This window comes from Triticum aestivum, chromosome 4B, assembly GCF_018294505.1.
Source record: "Triticum aestivum cultivar Chinese Spring chromosome 4B, IWGSC CS RefSeq v2.1, whole genome shotgun sequence".
NCBI classification, from domain to species: domain Eukaryota; kingdom Viridiplantae; phylum Streptophyta; class Magnoliopsida; order Poales; family Poaceae; genus Triticum; species Triticum aestivum.
This window is the reverse complement of record NC_057804.1, coordinates 623,986,335-624,001,366: the sequence shown is the minus strand read 5'-3', so window position 1 is coordinate 624,001,366 and position 15,032 is coordinate 623,986,335.

Here is a 15,032-nt window from a genome sequence, read left to right as displayed (position 1 = left end):
CATACAATAAAGCGACAACCATATGGCTCCTGCCAGTTGCCGATAACTTCGGTTACAAAACATGATCATCTCATACAATATAATATAGCATCACGTCTTGACCATATCACATCACAACATGCCCTGTAAAAACAAGTTAGACGTCCTCTACTTTGTTGTTGCAAATTTTACGTGGCTGCTACGGGCTTTAGCAAGAACCGTTCTTACCTACGCATAAAAACCACAATGATAGTTCGTCAAGTTGGTGCTGTTTTAACCTTCGCAAGGACCGGGCGTAGCCACACTCGATTCAGCTAAAGTGAGAGAGACAGACACCCGCCGGTCACCTTTAAGCACGAGTGCTCGCAACGGTGAAACCAGTCTCGCATAAGCGTACGTGTAATGTCGGTCCGGGCCGCTTCATCTCACAATACCGCCGAACCAAAGTATGACATGCTGGTAAGCAGTATGACTTGTATCGCCCACAACTCACTTGTGTTCTACTCGTGCATATAACATCAACGCATAAAACCTAGGCTCTGATACCACTGTTGGGGAACGTAGTAATTTCAAAAAAATTCCTACGCACACGCAAGATCATGGTGATGGCATAGCAACGAGAGGGGAGAGTGTTGTCCATGTACCCTCGTAGACCGTAAGCGGAAGCGTTAGCACAACGCGGTTGATGTAGTCGTACGTCTTCACGATCCGACCGATCCAAGCACCGAACGTACGGCACCTCCGAGTTCAACACACGTTCAGCTCGATGATGATCCCCGGGCTCCGATCCAGCAAAGCTTCGGGGATGAGTTCCGTCAGCACGACGGCATGGTGACAATGATGATGTACTACCGGCGCAGGGCTTTGCCTAAACTCCGCGACGATATGACCGAGGTGGAATATGGTGGAGGGGGGCACCGCACACGGCTAAGGAACGATCCGTAGATCAACTTGTGTGTTATGGGGTGCCCCCTGCCGGCTTTATATAAAGGAGGGAGGGGGAGGTGCGGCCGGCCCCCTTGGGGTGCGCCTGGAGGAGTCCTACTCCCACCGGGAGTAGGACTCCCCCCTCTTGCCTTGGTGGAGAAGGAAAGGGGGGAGGGGAAAGAGGAAAGGGGGGCGCCGCCCCCCCTTCCTTGTCCTATTCGGACTAGGGGGGAGGGGGCGCGCGGCCTGCCCTGGCCGGCCCTCCTCTTTTCCCTCATGGCCGACTAAGGCCCATTAACCCCCGGGAGGGTTCCGGTAACCCCCCGGTGTTCCGGTAAAATCCTGATTTCACCCGGAACCTTTCTGATGTCCAAACATATGCTTCCAATATATCAATCTTTATGTCTCGACCATTTCGAGACTCCTCGTCATGTCCGTGATTACATCCGGGACTCCGAACAAACTTCGGTACATCAAAACTTATAAACTCATAACAATACTGTCATCGTAAATTTAAGCGTGCGGACCCTACGGGTTCGAGAACTATGTAGACATGACCTAGAACTATTCTCGGTCAATAACCAATAGCGGAACCTGGATGCCCATATTGGTTCCTACATATTCTACGAAGATCTTTATCGGTCAAACCGCATAACAACATACGTTGTTCCCTTTGTCATCGGTATGTTACTTGCCCGAGATTTGATCGTCGGTATCCAATACCTAGTTCAATCTCGTTATCGGCAAGTCTCTTTACTCGTTCCGTAATGCATCATCCCATAACCAACTCATTTGGTCACATTGCTTGCAAGGCTTATAATGATGTGCATTACCGAGAGGGCCCAGAGATACCTCTCCGACAATCGGAGTGACAAAACCTAATCTCGAAATACGCCAACTCAACATGTACCTTCGGAGACACCTGTAGTACTCCTTTATAATCACCCAGTTACGTTGTGACGTTTGGTAGTACTAGGGCTGGACCAAAAGCTCGTAACTCGCGAGCTTAATGAGCGCTCGATAGTTCGGCTCGTTAAGCACGTAGCTCGCTTCTTAATGAACAGAGCCAATCATTGATTTCAGCTTGTTAAGCTTAACGAGCTTAACGAGCGAGCTAACGAGTCTCACGAGTAGCTCGTTAAGCTCGTTAGTAACAACACAACACATATTTTCATCTTACGTGACAAACTTTTGTAGCACCTCAGCCCATATATTCAATCTAATCGACATATGAGGCAACAAACTACTGCATTTCTTTTTATAGTCACCATATTTTGTCTTGGAAACCACACCTACACATTCATCATGTATATCGTAACACATTATAATCTGTTAACGAGCGCTCGCGAGCGCTCATGAGCTTAACGAGCTTCAAATGAGCCGAGCCGAGCAGGGTTTTCTGCTCGTTAATCTTAACGAGCTTAACGAGCCGAGCCTTAACGAGCACGAGCTTAACGAGTACGAGCTTAACGAGCCGAGTTTCTCGTTAGTCCACCCCTAGGTAGTACCCAAAGTGTTCCTCCGGTAAACGGGAGTTGCATAATTCTCATAGTTACAGGAACATGTATAAGTCATGAAGAAAGCAATAGCAATATACTAAACGATCAAGTGCTAGGCTAACAGAACGGGTCATGTCAATCACATCATTCTCCTAATGATGTGATCCCATTAATCAAATGACAACACATGTCTATGGTTAGGAAACATAACCATCTTTGGTTAACGAGCTAGTCAAGTAGAGGCATACTAGTGACTATATGTTTGTCTATGTATTCACACATGTATCATGTTTCCGGTTAATACAATTCTAGCATGAATAATAAACATTTATCATGATATGAGGAAATAAATAATAACTTTATTATTGCTTCTAGGGCATATTTCCTTCAGACCCGAGTTTCCACATGAGAGGCATGTTTTGGAATAGCAGAGGTCTCTCAGACTTGGCTAAACATAAACACGTCAGTGATTGTGTACGTGAACATGGGTTGGACTTTGTGGCAATTTCCGAGGCTGGTAAATGTGACTTCCGGCCAAATGTCCTCGAGCACCTATCAAGTGGTTTCGACTACACATGGCATAGTCTACCAGCTCGTGGAAGGTCTGGAGGAATCCTTCTTGGGATACAGACCACGACCATGGACTTATGGCTTTTTCGACAGGTGAATTTCATATCAAATTTTACTTACGAAACAGAGCTGATAATCTTACTTGGAGCCTGGTCGCGGTCTATGGGGCTGCCCAAGATGAATACAAATCGGCTTTCCTTCGTGAATTGGTGAACCTGGCTAAGGATAACCCGTATCCAAATATTATTGGAGGGGACTTTAATATCCTTAGGTACCAACAAGGGAAAAATAATGACCGCTTCAACACTCATTGGCCCTTCCTATTCAATGTTGTGATAGACAGTTTGGATCTTCGGGAGGTCCGTATGTCGGGGCGGCAGTTCACCTGGGCTAATAACCGATCTGTGCCGACATATGAGAAGCTCGATAGGGTACTCATGGACACCGAATGGGAACTAAAATTTCCTATGGTAACCGTGCGAGCCCTAGAGCGTATCGAGGCATTATCAGATCATGCACCCATCATTCTGGATTCTAACTCCATGAACCCAGCAGCCCGTCGCCCTTTCAAATTTGAATTGGGATGGCCGCATCGGGATGGATTTGTAGACATAATCAAGAATGTTTGGGAGAAGCCCGCCGTTGGTCGCACACCTATTCAGAGATGGAACTTTAAAATAAGGGCCATGAGGCAACACCTCCCTGGATAGGCAAAACACACCAACGGGATATATAAAAAAGAAAAACAACGGCTCTCTACCATTATTGACGACCTCGACAAGATTGCAGAGACACGCACCTTATCTCAACAAGAGATTGAATTAAAAAATCAATCTAATGAGAAGGTCGCCCGTCTTTTGCGAGAAGAGGAGATCAAATACTACCAGAGATCTAAAGCTGATCTCATATTGATGGGTGATAGTAATACAAGATACTTCCAATTGATCGCCAATGGGTGACATAGGAAGAAATGTATTTACAGTCTCCAACAAGATGAGGGGATGATCGAAGGTCAGGAGGAGCTCAAAAAGTATATCACCAAATACTATAAATCGTTGTTCGGCGCGCCGACTGAGGGGAACTTCACCCTTGACGAGACTCGAACGGATGATATTCCACAAGTCACGGCAGAAGAAAATGATATCCTTGCGGCACCATTCTCAGAAGAGGAGGTGAGAGCGGCGGTGTTCCAAATGGAACATAACAAAGCTCCAGGCCCAGATGGTTTCCCCGCAGAATTCTATCAGAATTTCTGGGATATCATCAAGACTGACCTTTTGGAGTTGTTTAATTGTCTTCATGCCGACCGACTAGATCTATTCATACTTAACTTTGGCGAGATTGTCTTGTTGCCAAAGATTAAGAAGGCCGAACAGATCCAGCAGTTCAGACCCATATGCCTCCTTAATGTTAGCTTCAAGATCTTTACCAAAGTGGCTACGAATAGGTTAAACTTGGTAGTTGACCATGTTGTTCGGCCATCTCAAACAACGTTCATGCAAGGAAGGAATATACTAGATGTAATAGTAATTTTGCATGAGACCGTTCATGAGATGCACTGGAAAAACATGAGTGGAGTAGTATTTAAAATCGACTTTGAGAAGGCCTATGACAAGGTCAAATGGTCTTTCCTCCAACAGGCCCTAAGAATGAAAGGTTTCTTTGGTAAATGGCGCCAATGGACCAAAATTTTGTAACTGGAGGTAGTGTGGCCATCAAAGTCAATGATGATTTAGGCCATTACTTCCAGACAAAAAAAAGGACTACGGCAGGGTGACCCCATGTCCCCAATGTTATTTAACATTGTTGTTGACATGTTGGCTATTCTGATTGAGCACGCCAAGCAGGACGGCCAGATTGCAGGAGTAGTGCCACATCTTGTGGATGGTGGTCTCTCTATTCTGCAATATGCCGATGACACAATTCTTTTTATGGAACATGACCTAGACAAGGCTCGAAACCTGAAACTCTTGCTTTCAGCATTTGAGAAAATGTCGGGGCTCAAAATTAACTTCCATAAAAGTGAACTTTTCTGCTTTGGAGAAGCCGTTGAGGCGGCTGCAGATTACGCTGACATGTTTGGTTGTGCACATGGTCAATTCCCAATTAAATATCTGGGAATACCAATTGACTATCGGCGTCTCACCATTGTGGAGTGGAAGCATGTTGAGGAGCATCTAGAGAAACGACTGAGCAGTTGGAAAGGCAAGTTGCTCTCAGTTGGAGGACGGTTGGTTTTAATTAACTCTGTCCTCACAAATATAGTTCTCTATATGTTTTCTTTCTTCCAACTCCCAAAAGGGGTCCTCCAAAGACTGGACTATTTTAGATCCAGATTCTTTTGGCAGGGAGTGTTGGAAATATGCCCTAGAGGCAATAATAAAAGTATTATTATATTTCATTGTTCATGATAATTATCTTGTATTCATGCTATAACTGTATTATCCGGAAATCGTAATACACGTGTGAATATTTAGACCACACTATGTCCCTGGTAAGCCTCTAGTTGACCAGCTCGTTGTGATCAACAGATAGTCATGGTTTCCTGACTATGGACATTGGATGTAGTTGATAACGGGATCACATCATTAGGAGAATGATGTGATGGACAAGACCCAATCCTAAGCATAGCATAAAAGATCGTGTAGTTCGTTTTGCTAGAGCTTTGCAAGTGTCAAGTATCTCTTCCTTCGACCATGAGATCGTGTAACTCCCGGATACCGTAAGAATGCCTTGGGTGTACCAAACGTCACAACGTAACTGGGTGACTATAAAGGTACATTACAGGTATCTCTGAAAGTAGCTGTTGGGTTGACACGGATCGAGACTGGGATTTGTCACTCCGTATGACGGAGAGGTATCTCTGGGCCCACTCGGTAATGCATCATCATATTGAGCTCAATGTGACCAAGGTGTTGGACACGGGATCATGCATTACGGTACGAGTAAAGTGACTTGCCGGTAACGAGACTGAACAAGGTATTGGGATACCGACGATCGAGTCTCGGGCAAGTAACGTACCGATTGACAAAGGGAATTGCATACAGGGTTTGATCGAATCCTCGACATAGTGGTTCATCCGATGACAACATCGAGGAGCATGTGGGAGCCATCATGGGTATCCAGATCCCGCTGATGGTTATTGACTAAGAGAGTCTCGGTCATGTCTGCATGTCTCCCGAACCCGTAGGGTCTACACACTTAAGGTTCAGTTACGCTAGGGTTATAGGGATATGTATATGCAGTAACCCGAATGTTGTTCGGAGTCCCGGATGAGATCCCGGACGTCACGAGGAGTTCCGGAATGGTCCGGAGGTAAAGATTTATATATGGGAAGTCCTGTTTCGGGCATCGGGACAAGTTTCGGGGTTATCGGTATTGTACCGGGACCACCGGAAGGGTCCCGGGGGTCCACCGGGTGGGTCCACCTGTCCCGGGGGGCCACATGGGCTGTAAGGGGGTGCGCCTTGGCCTAATGGGCCAAGGGCACCAGCCCCACATAGGCCCATGCGCCTAGGGTTCAAGGGGGCAAGAGTCCTAGGAGGGTAAGGCACCTCCTAGGTGCCTTGGGGGAGGGAAAACCCCCCTTGGCCGCCGCACCCCCTAGGAGATTTGATCTCCTAGGGCCGGCCACCCCCCCTTGGCACCCCTATATATAGTGGGGGGAGAGGAGGGACTTCATACCTGAACGCCCTGGCCTTTGGTTGCCTCCTTCTCCCTCCCCAACACCTCCTCCACCTCCAAAGTGCTTAGCGAAGCTCTGCCGGAGTACTGCAGCTCCACCAACACCATGCCGTCGTGCTGCTGCTGGTGCCATCTCCCTCAACCTCTCCTCCCTTCCTTGCTGGATCAAGAAGGAGGAGACGTGGCTGTTCCGTACGTGTGTTGAACGCGGAGGTGCCGTCCGTTCGGCGCAGGTCATCGGTGATTTGGATCACGTCGAGTACGACTACATCATCACCTTGCAAGCTTCCGCACGCGATCTACAAGTGGTATGTAGATGCAAACTCTCTCCCTAGACTCGTTGCTTAGATGAACTCATAGATGGATCTTGGTGAAACCGTAGGAAAAATTTTAATTTTCTGCAACGTTCCCCAACAGTGGCATCATGAGCTAGGTCTATGCGTAGTTCTCTTTGCACGAGTAGAACACAACTTTGTTGTGGGCGTGGATTTTGTCATCTTACTTGCCTCTACTAGTCTTTTCTTGCTCAACGGTATTGTGGGATGAAGCGGCCCGGACCAACCTTACGCGTACACTTACGTGAGACCGGTTCCACCGACTGACATGCACAAGTTGCATAAAGTGGCTGGCGGGTGTCTGTCTCTCCCACCTTAGTTGGAGCGGAATCGATGAACAGGGCCCTTATGAAGGGTAAATAGAAGTTGACAAAATCACGTTGTGGTGATTCGTAGGTAAGAAAACGTTCTTGCTAGAACCCAATTGCAGCCACGTAAAAGATGCAACAACAATTAAAGGACGTCTAACTTGTTTTTGCAGCGATTGATCATGTGATGTGATATGGCCAGAAGTTGTGATGAATGATGAATTGTGATGTATGAGATCATGTTCTTTGTAATAGGATTCACGACTTGCATGTCGATGAGTATGACAACCGGCAGGAGCCATAGGAGTTGTCATTATTTTTTGTATGACCTGCGTGTCATTGAATAACGTCATGTAAACTACTTTACTTTATTGCTAAACGTTAGTCATAGAAGTAGAAGTAGTCGTTGGCGTGACAACTTCATGAAGACACGATGATGGAGATCATGATGATGGAGATCATGGTGTCAAGCCGGTGACAAGATGATCATGGAGCCCCGAAGATGAAGATCAATGGAGCTATATGATATTGGCCATATCATGTCACAACTATATAATTGCATGTGATGTTTATTATGTATTATGCATCTTGTTTACTTAGGACGATGGTAGTAAATAAGATGATCCCTTATAAAATTTCAAGAAGTGTTCTCCCCTAACTGTGCACCGTTGCTACAGTTCGTCGTTTCTAAGCACCACGTGATGATCGGGTGTGATGGATTCTTACGTTCACATACAACGGGTGTAAGACAGTTTTACACAGCGAAAACACTTAGGGTTAACTTGACGAGCCTAGCATGTGCAGACATGGCCTCGGAACACGGAGACCGAAAGGTCGAACACGAGTCGTATGGAAGATACGATCAACATGAAAATGTTCACCGACGATGACTAGTCCGTCTCACGTGATGATCGGACACGGGCTAGTCGACTCGGGTCGTGTAACACTTAGATGACTAAAGGGATGTCTAATCTAAGTGGGAGTTCATAATTTGATTAGAACTTTATTATCATGAACTTAGTCTAAAACCTTTGCAAATATGTCTTGTAGATCAATGGCCAACGCTAATGTCAACATGAACTTCAACGCGTTCCTAGAGAAAACCAAGCTGAAAGATGATGGCAGCAACTATACGGACTGGGTCCGGAACCTGAGGATCATCCTCATAGCTGCCAGGAAACAATATGTCCTAGAAGGACCGCTAGGTGACGCTCCCGTCCCAGAGAACCAAGACATTATGAATGCTTGGCAGTCTCGCGCTGATGATTACTCCCTCGTTCAGTGCGGCATGCTTTACAGCTTAGAACCGGGGCTCCAAAAGCGTTTTGAGCATCACGGAGCATATGAGATGTTCGAAGAGCTGAAACTAGTTTTTCAAGCTCATGCCCGGGTCGAGAGATATGATGTCTCCGACAAGTTCTACAGTTGTAAGATGGAGGAAAACAGTTCTGTCAGTGAGCACATCCTGAAGATGTCTGGGTTACACAACCGTATGACCCAGCTGAACATTAACCTCCCAGATGAGGCGGTCATTGACAGAATCCTCCAGTCGCTCCCACCAAGCTACAAGAGCTTTGTGATGAACTACAACATGCAGGGAATGGAAAAGACCATTCCTGAAGTGTTCTCGATGCTGAAGTCAGCAGAGGCTGAAATCAAGAAAGAACATCAAGTGTTGATGGTCAATAAGACCACTAAGTTCAAGAAGGGCAAGGGTAAGAAGAACTTCAAGAAGGACGGCAAAGATGTTGCCGCGCCTGGTAAGCCAGTTACCGGGAAGAAGTCAAAGAATGGACCCAAGCCTGAGACTGAGTGCTTTTATTGCAAGGGGAAGGGTCACTGGAAGCGGAACTGCCCCAAATACTTAGCGGATAAGAAGGCCGGCAACACCAAAGGTATATTTGATATACATGTGATTGATGTGTACCTTACCAGTAATCGTAGTAACTCCTGGGTATTTGATACCGGTGCCGTTGCTCATATTTGTAACTCACAGCAGGAGCTGCGGAATAAACGGAGACTGGCGAAGGACGAGGTGACGATGCGCGTCGGGAATGGTTCCAGAGTCGATGTGATCGCCGTCGGCACGCTGCCTCTACATTTACCTACGGGATTAGTTTTGAACCTTAATAATTGTTATTTAGTGCCAAGTTTGAGCATGAACATTGTATCTGGATCTCGTTTAATACGAGATGGCTACTCATTCAAGTCTGAGAATAATGGTTGTTCGATTTATATGAGAGATATGTTTTATGGTCATGCTCCGATGGTCAATGGTTTATTCTTAATGAATCTCGAGCGTAATATTACACATGTTCATAGTGTGGATGCCAAAAGATTTAAAGTTGATAACGATAGTCCCACATACTTGTGGCACTGCCGCCTTGGTCACATTGGTGTCAAGCGCATGAAGAAGCTCCATGCCGATGGACTTTTAGAGTCTCTTGATTATGAATCGTTTGACACGTGCGAACCATGCCTCTTAGGTAAAATGACCAAGACTCCGTTCTCCGGAACAATGGAGCGAGCAACCAACTTGTTGGAAATCATACATACCGATGTGTGCGGTCCAATGAGCATTGAGGCTCGCGGAGGATATCGTTATGTTCTCACCCTCACAGATGACTTGAGTAGATATGGGTATGTCTACTTAATGAAACACAAGTCTGAGACCTTTGAAAAGTTCAAGGAATTTCAGAATGAGGTGGAGAATCAACGTGACCGAAAGATAAAATTCTTACGATCAGATCGTGGAGGAGAATACTTAAGTCACGAATTTGGTACACACTTAAAGAAATGTGGAATCGTTTCACAGCTCACGCCGCCTGGAACACCTCAGCGAAACGGTGTGTCCGAACGTCGTAATCGCACTCTATTGGATATGGTGCGGTCTATGATGTCTCTTACCGATTTACCGCTATCATTTTGGGGATACACTCTAGAGACAGCTACATTCACTTTAAATAGGGCACCGTCTAAATCCGTTGAGACGACACCGTATGAATTATGGTTTGGAAAGAAACCTAAGCTGTCGTTTCTAAAAGTTTGGGGATGCGAAGCTTATGTCAAGAAACTTCAACCTGAAAAGCTCGAACCCAAGTCGGAAAAATGTGTATTCATAGGATACCCTAAGGAAACTATAGGGTATACCTTCTACTTAAGATCCGAAGGCAAGATCTTTGTTGCCAAGAACGGATGCTTTCTGGAAAAAGAGTTTCTCTCGAAAGAAGTAAGTGGGAGGAAAGTAGAACTCGATGAAGTACTACCTCTTGAGCGGGATAGTGATGCAGCACAGGAAACCATTCCTGTGATGCCCACACCAACTGAAGAGGAAAACCATGATAATGATCAAGGTACTTCGGATCAAGTTACTGCTGAACTTCGTAGGTCCACAAGGACACGTTCCGCACCAGAGTGGTACGGCAACCCTGTCCTGGAAATCATGTTGTTAGACAACAATGAACCTTCGAACTATGAAGAAGCAATGACGGGCCCGGATTCCAACAAATGGCTTGAAGCCATGAAATCCGAGATAGAATCCATGTATGAAAACAAAGTATGGACTTTGACAGACTTGCCCGATGATCGGCGAGCGATAGAAAACAAATGGATCTTTAAGAAGAAGACGGACGCGGATGGTAATGTTACCATCTATAAAGCTCGACTTGTCGCTAAGGGTTATCGACAGGTTCAAGGGATTGACTACGACGAGACATTCTCTCCCGTAGCAAAGCTAAAGTCCGTCCGAATCATGTTAGCAATTGCCGCATACTATGATTATGAGATATGGCAGATGGACGTCAAAACAGCATTCCTTAACGGGCATCTTAAGGAAGAACTGTATATGATGCAGCCGGAAGGTTTTGTCAATCCTCAGAACGCTAACAAAGTATGCAAGCTCCAGCGATCCATTTATGGACTAGTGCAAGCATCTCGGAGTTGGAACATTCGCTTTGATGAGATGATCAAAGCGTTTGGGTTTATGCAGACTTATGGAGAAGCCTGCGTTTACAAGAAAGTGAGTGGGAGCTCTGTAGCATTTCTCATATTATATGTAGATGACATACTCCTGATGGGAAATAATATAGAATTTCTGGACAGCATTAAGGCCTACTTGAATAAGTGTTTTTCAATGAAGGACCTTGGAGAAGCTGCTTATATATTAGGCATATCTATAGAGATAGATCGAGACGCCTCATAGGTCTTTCACAAAGTACATACCTTGATAAGATTTTGAAGAGATTCAGAATGGATCAGTCCAAGAAGGGGTTCTTGCCTATGTTACAAGGTATGAGACTGAGCTCAGCTCAGTCACCGACCACGGCAAAAGATAAAGAAGAGATGAGTGTCATCCCCTATGCTTCAGCCATAGGATCTATTATGTATGCCATGCTGTGTACCAGACCCGATGTAAACCTTGCCGTAAGTTTGGTAGCAAGATACCAAAGTAATCCCGGCAAGGAACACTGGACAGCGGTCAAGAATATCCTGAAGTACCTGAAAAGGACAAAGGACATGTTTCTCGTTTATGGAGGAGACGAAGAGCTCGTCGTAAAGGGTTACGTCGACGCTAGCTTCGACTCAGATCTGGATGACTCTAAGTCACAAACCGGATACGTGTATATGTTGAATGGTGGAGCAGTAAGCTGGTGCAGCTACAAGCAGAGCGTCGTGGCGGGATCTACATGTGAAGCGGAGTACATGGCAGCCTCGGAGGCAGCACATGAAGCGATTTGGGTGAAGGAGTTCATCACCGACCTAGGAGTCATACCCAATGCGTCGGGGCCGATCAAACTCTTCTGTGACAACACTGGAGCTATTGCCCTCGCAAAGGAGCCCAGGTTTCACAAGAAGACCAGGCACATCAAGCGTCTTTTTCAACTCCATCCGTGAAAATGTTCAAGATGGAGACATAGAGATTTGCAAAGTGCACACGGATCTGAATGTCGCAGATCCGCTGACTAAACCTCTCTCGCGTGCAAAACATGATCAACACCAGAACTCTATGGGTGTTCGATTCATCACAATGTAACTAGATTAGTGACTCTAGTGCAAGTGGGAGACTGTTGGAAATATGCCCTAGAGGCAATAATAAAAGTATTATTATATTTCATTGTTCATGATAATTGTCTTGTATTCATGCTATAACTGTATTATCCGGAAACCGTAATACACGTGTGAATATTTAGACCACACTATGTCCCTGGTAAGCCTCTAGTTGACCAGCTCGTTGTGATCAACAGATAGTCATGGTTTCCTGACTAAGGACATTGGATGTAGTTGATAACGGGATCACATCATTAGGAGAATGATGTGATGGACAAGACCCAATCCTAAGCATAGCATAAAAGATCGTGTAGTTCGTTTTGCTAGAGCTTTGCAAGTGTCAAGTATCTCTTCCTTCGACCATGAGATCGTGTAACTCCCGGATACCGTAAGAATGCCTTGGGTGTACCAAACGTCACAACGTAACTGGGTGACTATAAAGGTACATTACAGGTATCTCCGAAAGTAGCTGTTGGGTTGACACGGATCGAGACTGGGATTTGTCACTCCGTATGACGGAGAGGTATCTCTGGGCCCACTCGGTAATGCATCATCATATTGAGCTCAATGTGACCAAGGTGTTGGACACGGGATCATGCATTACGGTACGAGTAAAGTGACTTGCCGGTAACGAGACTGAACAAGGTATTGGGATACCGACGATCGAGTCTCGGGCAAGTAACGTACCGATTGACAAAGGGAATTGCATACAGGGTTTGATCGAATCCTCGACATAGTGGTTCATCCGATGACAACATCGAGGAGCATGTGGGAGCCATCATGGGTATCCAGATCCCGCTGATGGTTATTGACTAAGAGAGTCTCGGTCATGTCTGCATGTCTCCCGAACCCGTAGGGTCTACACACTTAAGGTTCAGTTACGCTAGGGTTATAGGGATATGTATATGCAGTAACCCGAATGTTGTTCGGAGTCCCGGATGAGATCCCGGACGTCACGAGGAGTTCCGGAATGGTCCGGAGGTAAAGATTTATATATGGGAAGTCCTGTTTCGGGCATCGGGACAAGTTTCGGGGTTATCGGTATTGTACCGGGACCACCGGAAGGGTCCCGGGGGTCCACCGGGTGGGTCCACCTGTCCCGGGGGGCCACATGGGCTGTAAGGGGGTGCGCCTTGGCCTAATGGGCCAAGGGCACCAGCCCCACATAGGCCCATGCGCCTAGGGTTCAAGGGGGCAAGAGTCCTAGGAGGGTAAGGCACCTCCTAGGTGCCTTGGGGGGAGGGAAAACCCCCCTTGGCCGCCGCACCCCCTAGGAGATTTGATCTCCTAGGGCCGGCCACCCCCCCTTGGCACCCCTATATATAGTGGGGGGAGAGGAGGGACTTCATACCTGAACGCCCTGGCCTTTGGTTGCCTCCTTCTCCCTCCCCAACACCTCCTCCACCTCCAAAGTGCTTAGCGAAGCTCTGCCGGAGTACTGCAGCTCCACCAACACCACGCCGTCGTGCTGCTGCTGGTGCCATCTCCCTCAACCTCTCCTCCCTTCCTTGCTGGATCAAGAAGGAGGAGACGTGGCTGTTCCGTACGTGTGTTGAACGCGGAGGTGCCGTCCGTTCGGCGCAGGTCATCGGTGATTTGGATCACGTCGAGTACGACTACATCATCACCTTGCAAGCTTCCGCACGCGATCTACAAGTGGTATGTAGATGCAAACTCTCTCCCTAGACTCGTTGCTTAGATGAACTCATAGATGGATCTTGGTGAAACCGTAGGAAAATTTTTAATTTTCTGCAACGTTCCCCAACAGGGAGACGGTGAAAAGAAAAAATATAGGCTGGCCAAATGGAGCGTGGTTTGTAGGCCGAAATAGCAAGGTGGCCTTGGAATTCATGACCGACAGGTCAATAATGAGGCCCTACTTAGTAAATGGTTGTTCAAACTTCTTACTGAGGATGGTGTTTGGCAAACCATTTTGCGCAACAAGTATCTAGGCCAAAAGGCAGTGTCTCAGGCTTATTGGAAACCTGGCAACTCACACTTTTGGGCTAGCCTAATGGCGGCAAAGAAACATCTTTTTCGCTTTGGGTCTTTCGTGATAATGGATGGGTCAGAGGTTCGTTTCTGGGAAGACATATGGCTAGGCAATGCCAGTTTCCGAGAGCAATACCCAGCCTTATATGTCATTGCTCGCGATAAGAGTAATACTATTGCGCAAGTGCTTAGTTCATCCCCGCCGAATATTTCGTGCAGGCGGGATTTGATTGGCCCTCGACTTTTGGCATGGCATAATCTTTTATCCCGTCTGGATTCGATTAATCTGACACAAGGCCGGGATGCGTTTCACTGGAAACTCACAACATCAGGGTCTTACACAGTAGACTCAATGTATCGTGCGCTTATGCATTCCGAGGTGCCAGTGAATAATAACAAAAAAAATGGAAGTCTAAGATTCCACTAAAAGTTAAAATCTTTATGTGGTATCTTCGTAGGGGAGTTGTGCTAACCAAAGACAATCTTGCACGGCGCAACTGGCCAGGAAGTAAGAAGTGTTGCTTTTGTGCTCATGACGAGACAATCAAACACCTCTTTTTCCAATGCAAGTTTGCATGTTCTACATGGTCAGTCATCCAAATATCGTCAAATTTGTATCCGCCAACGAGTATTGCCAATATATTTGGTCATTGGTTGGACGGAATTTCAAATAGTTTGAAAATGCTAATAAG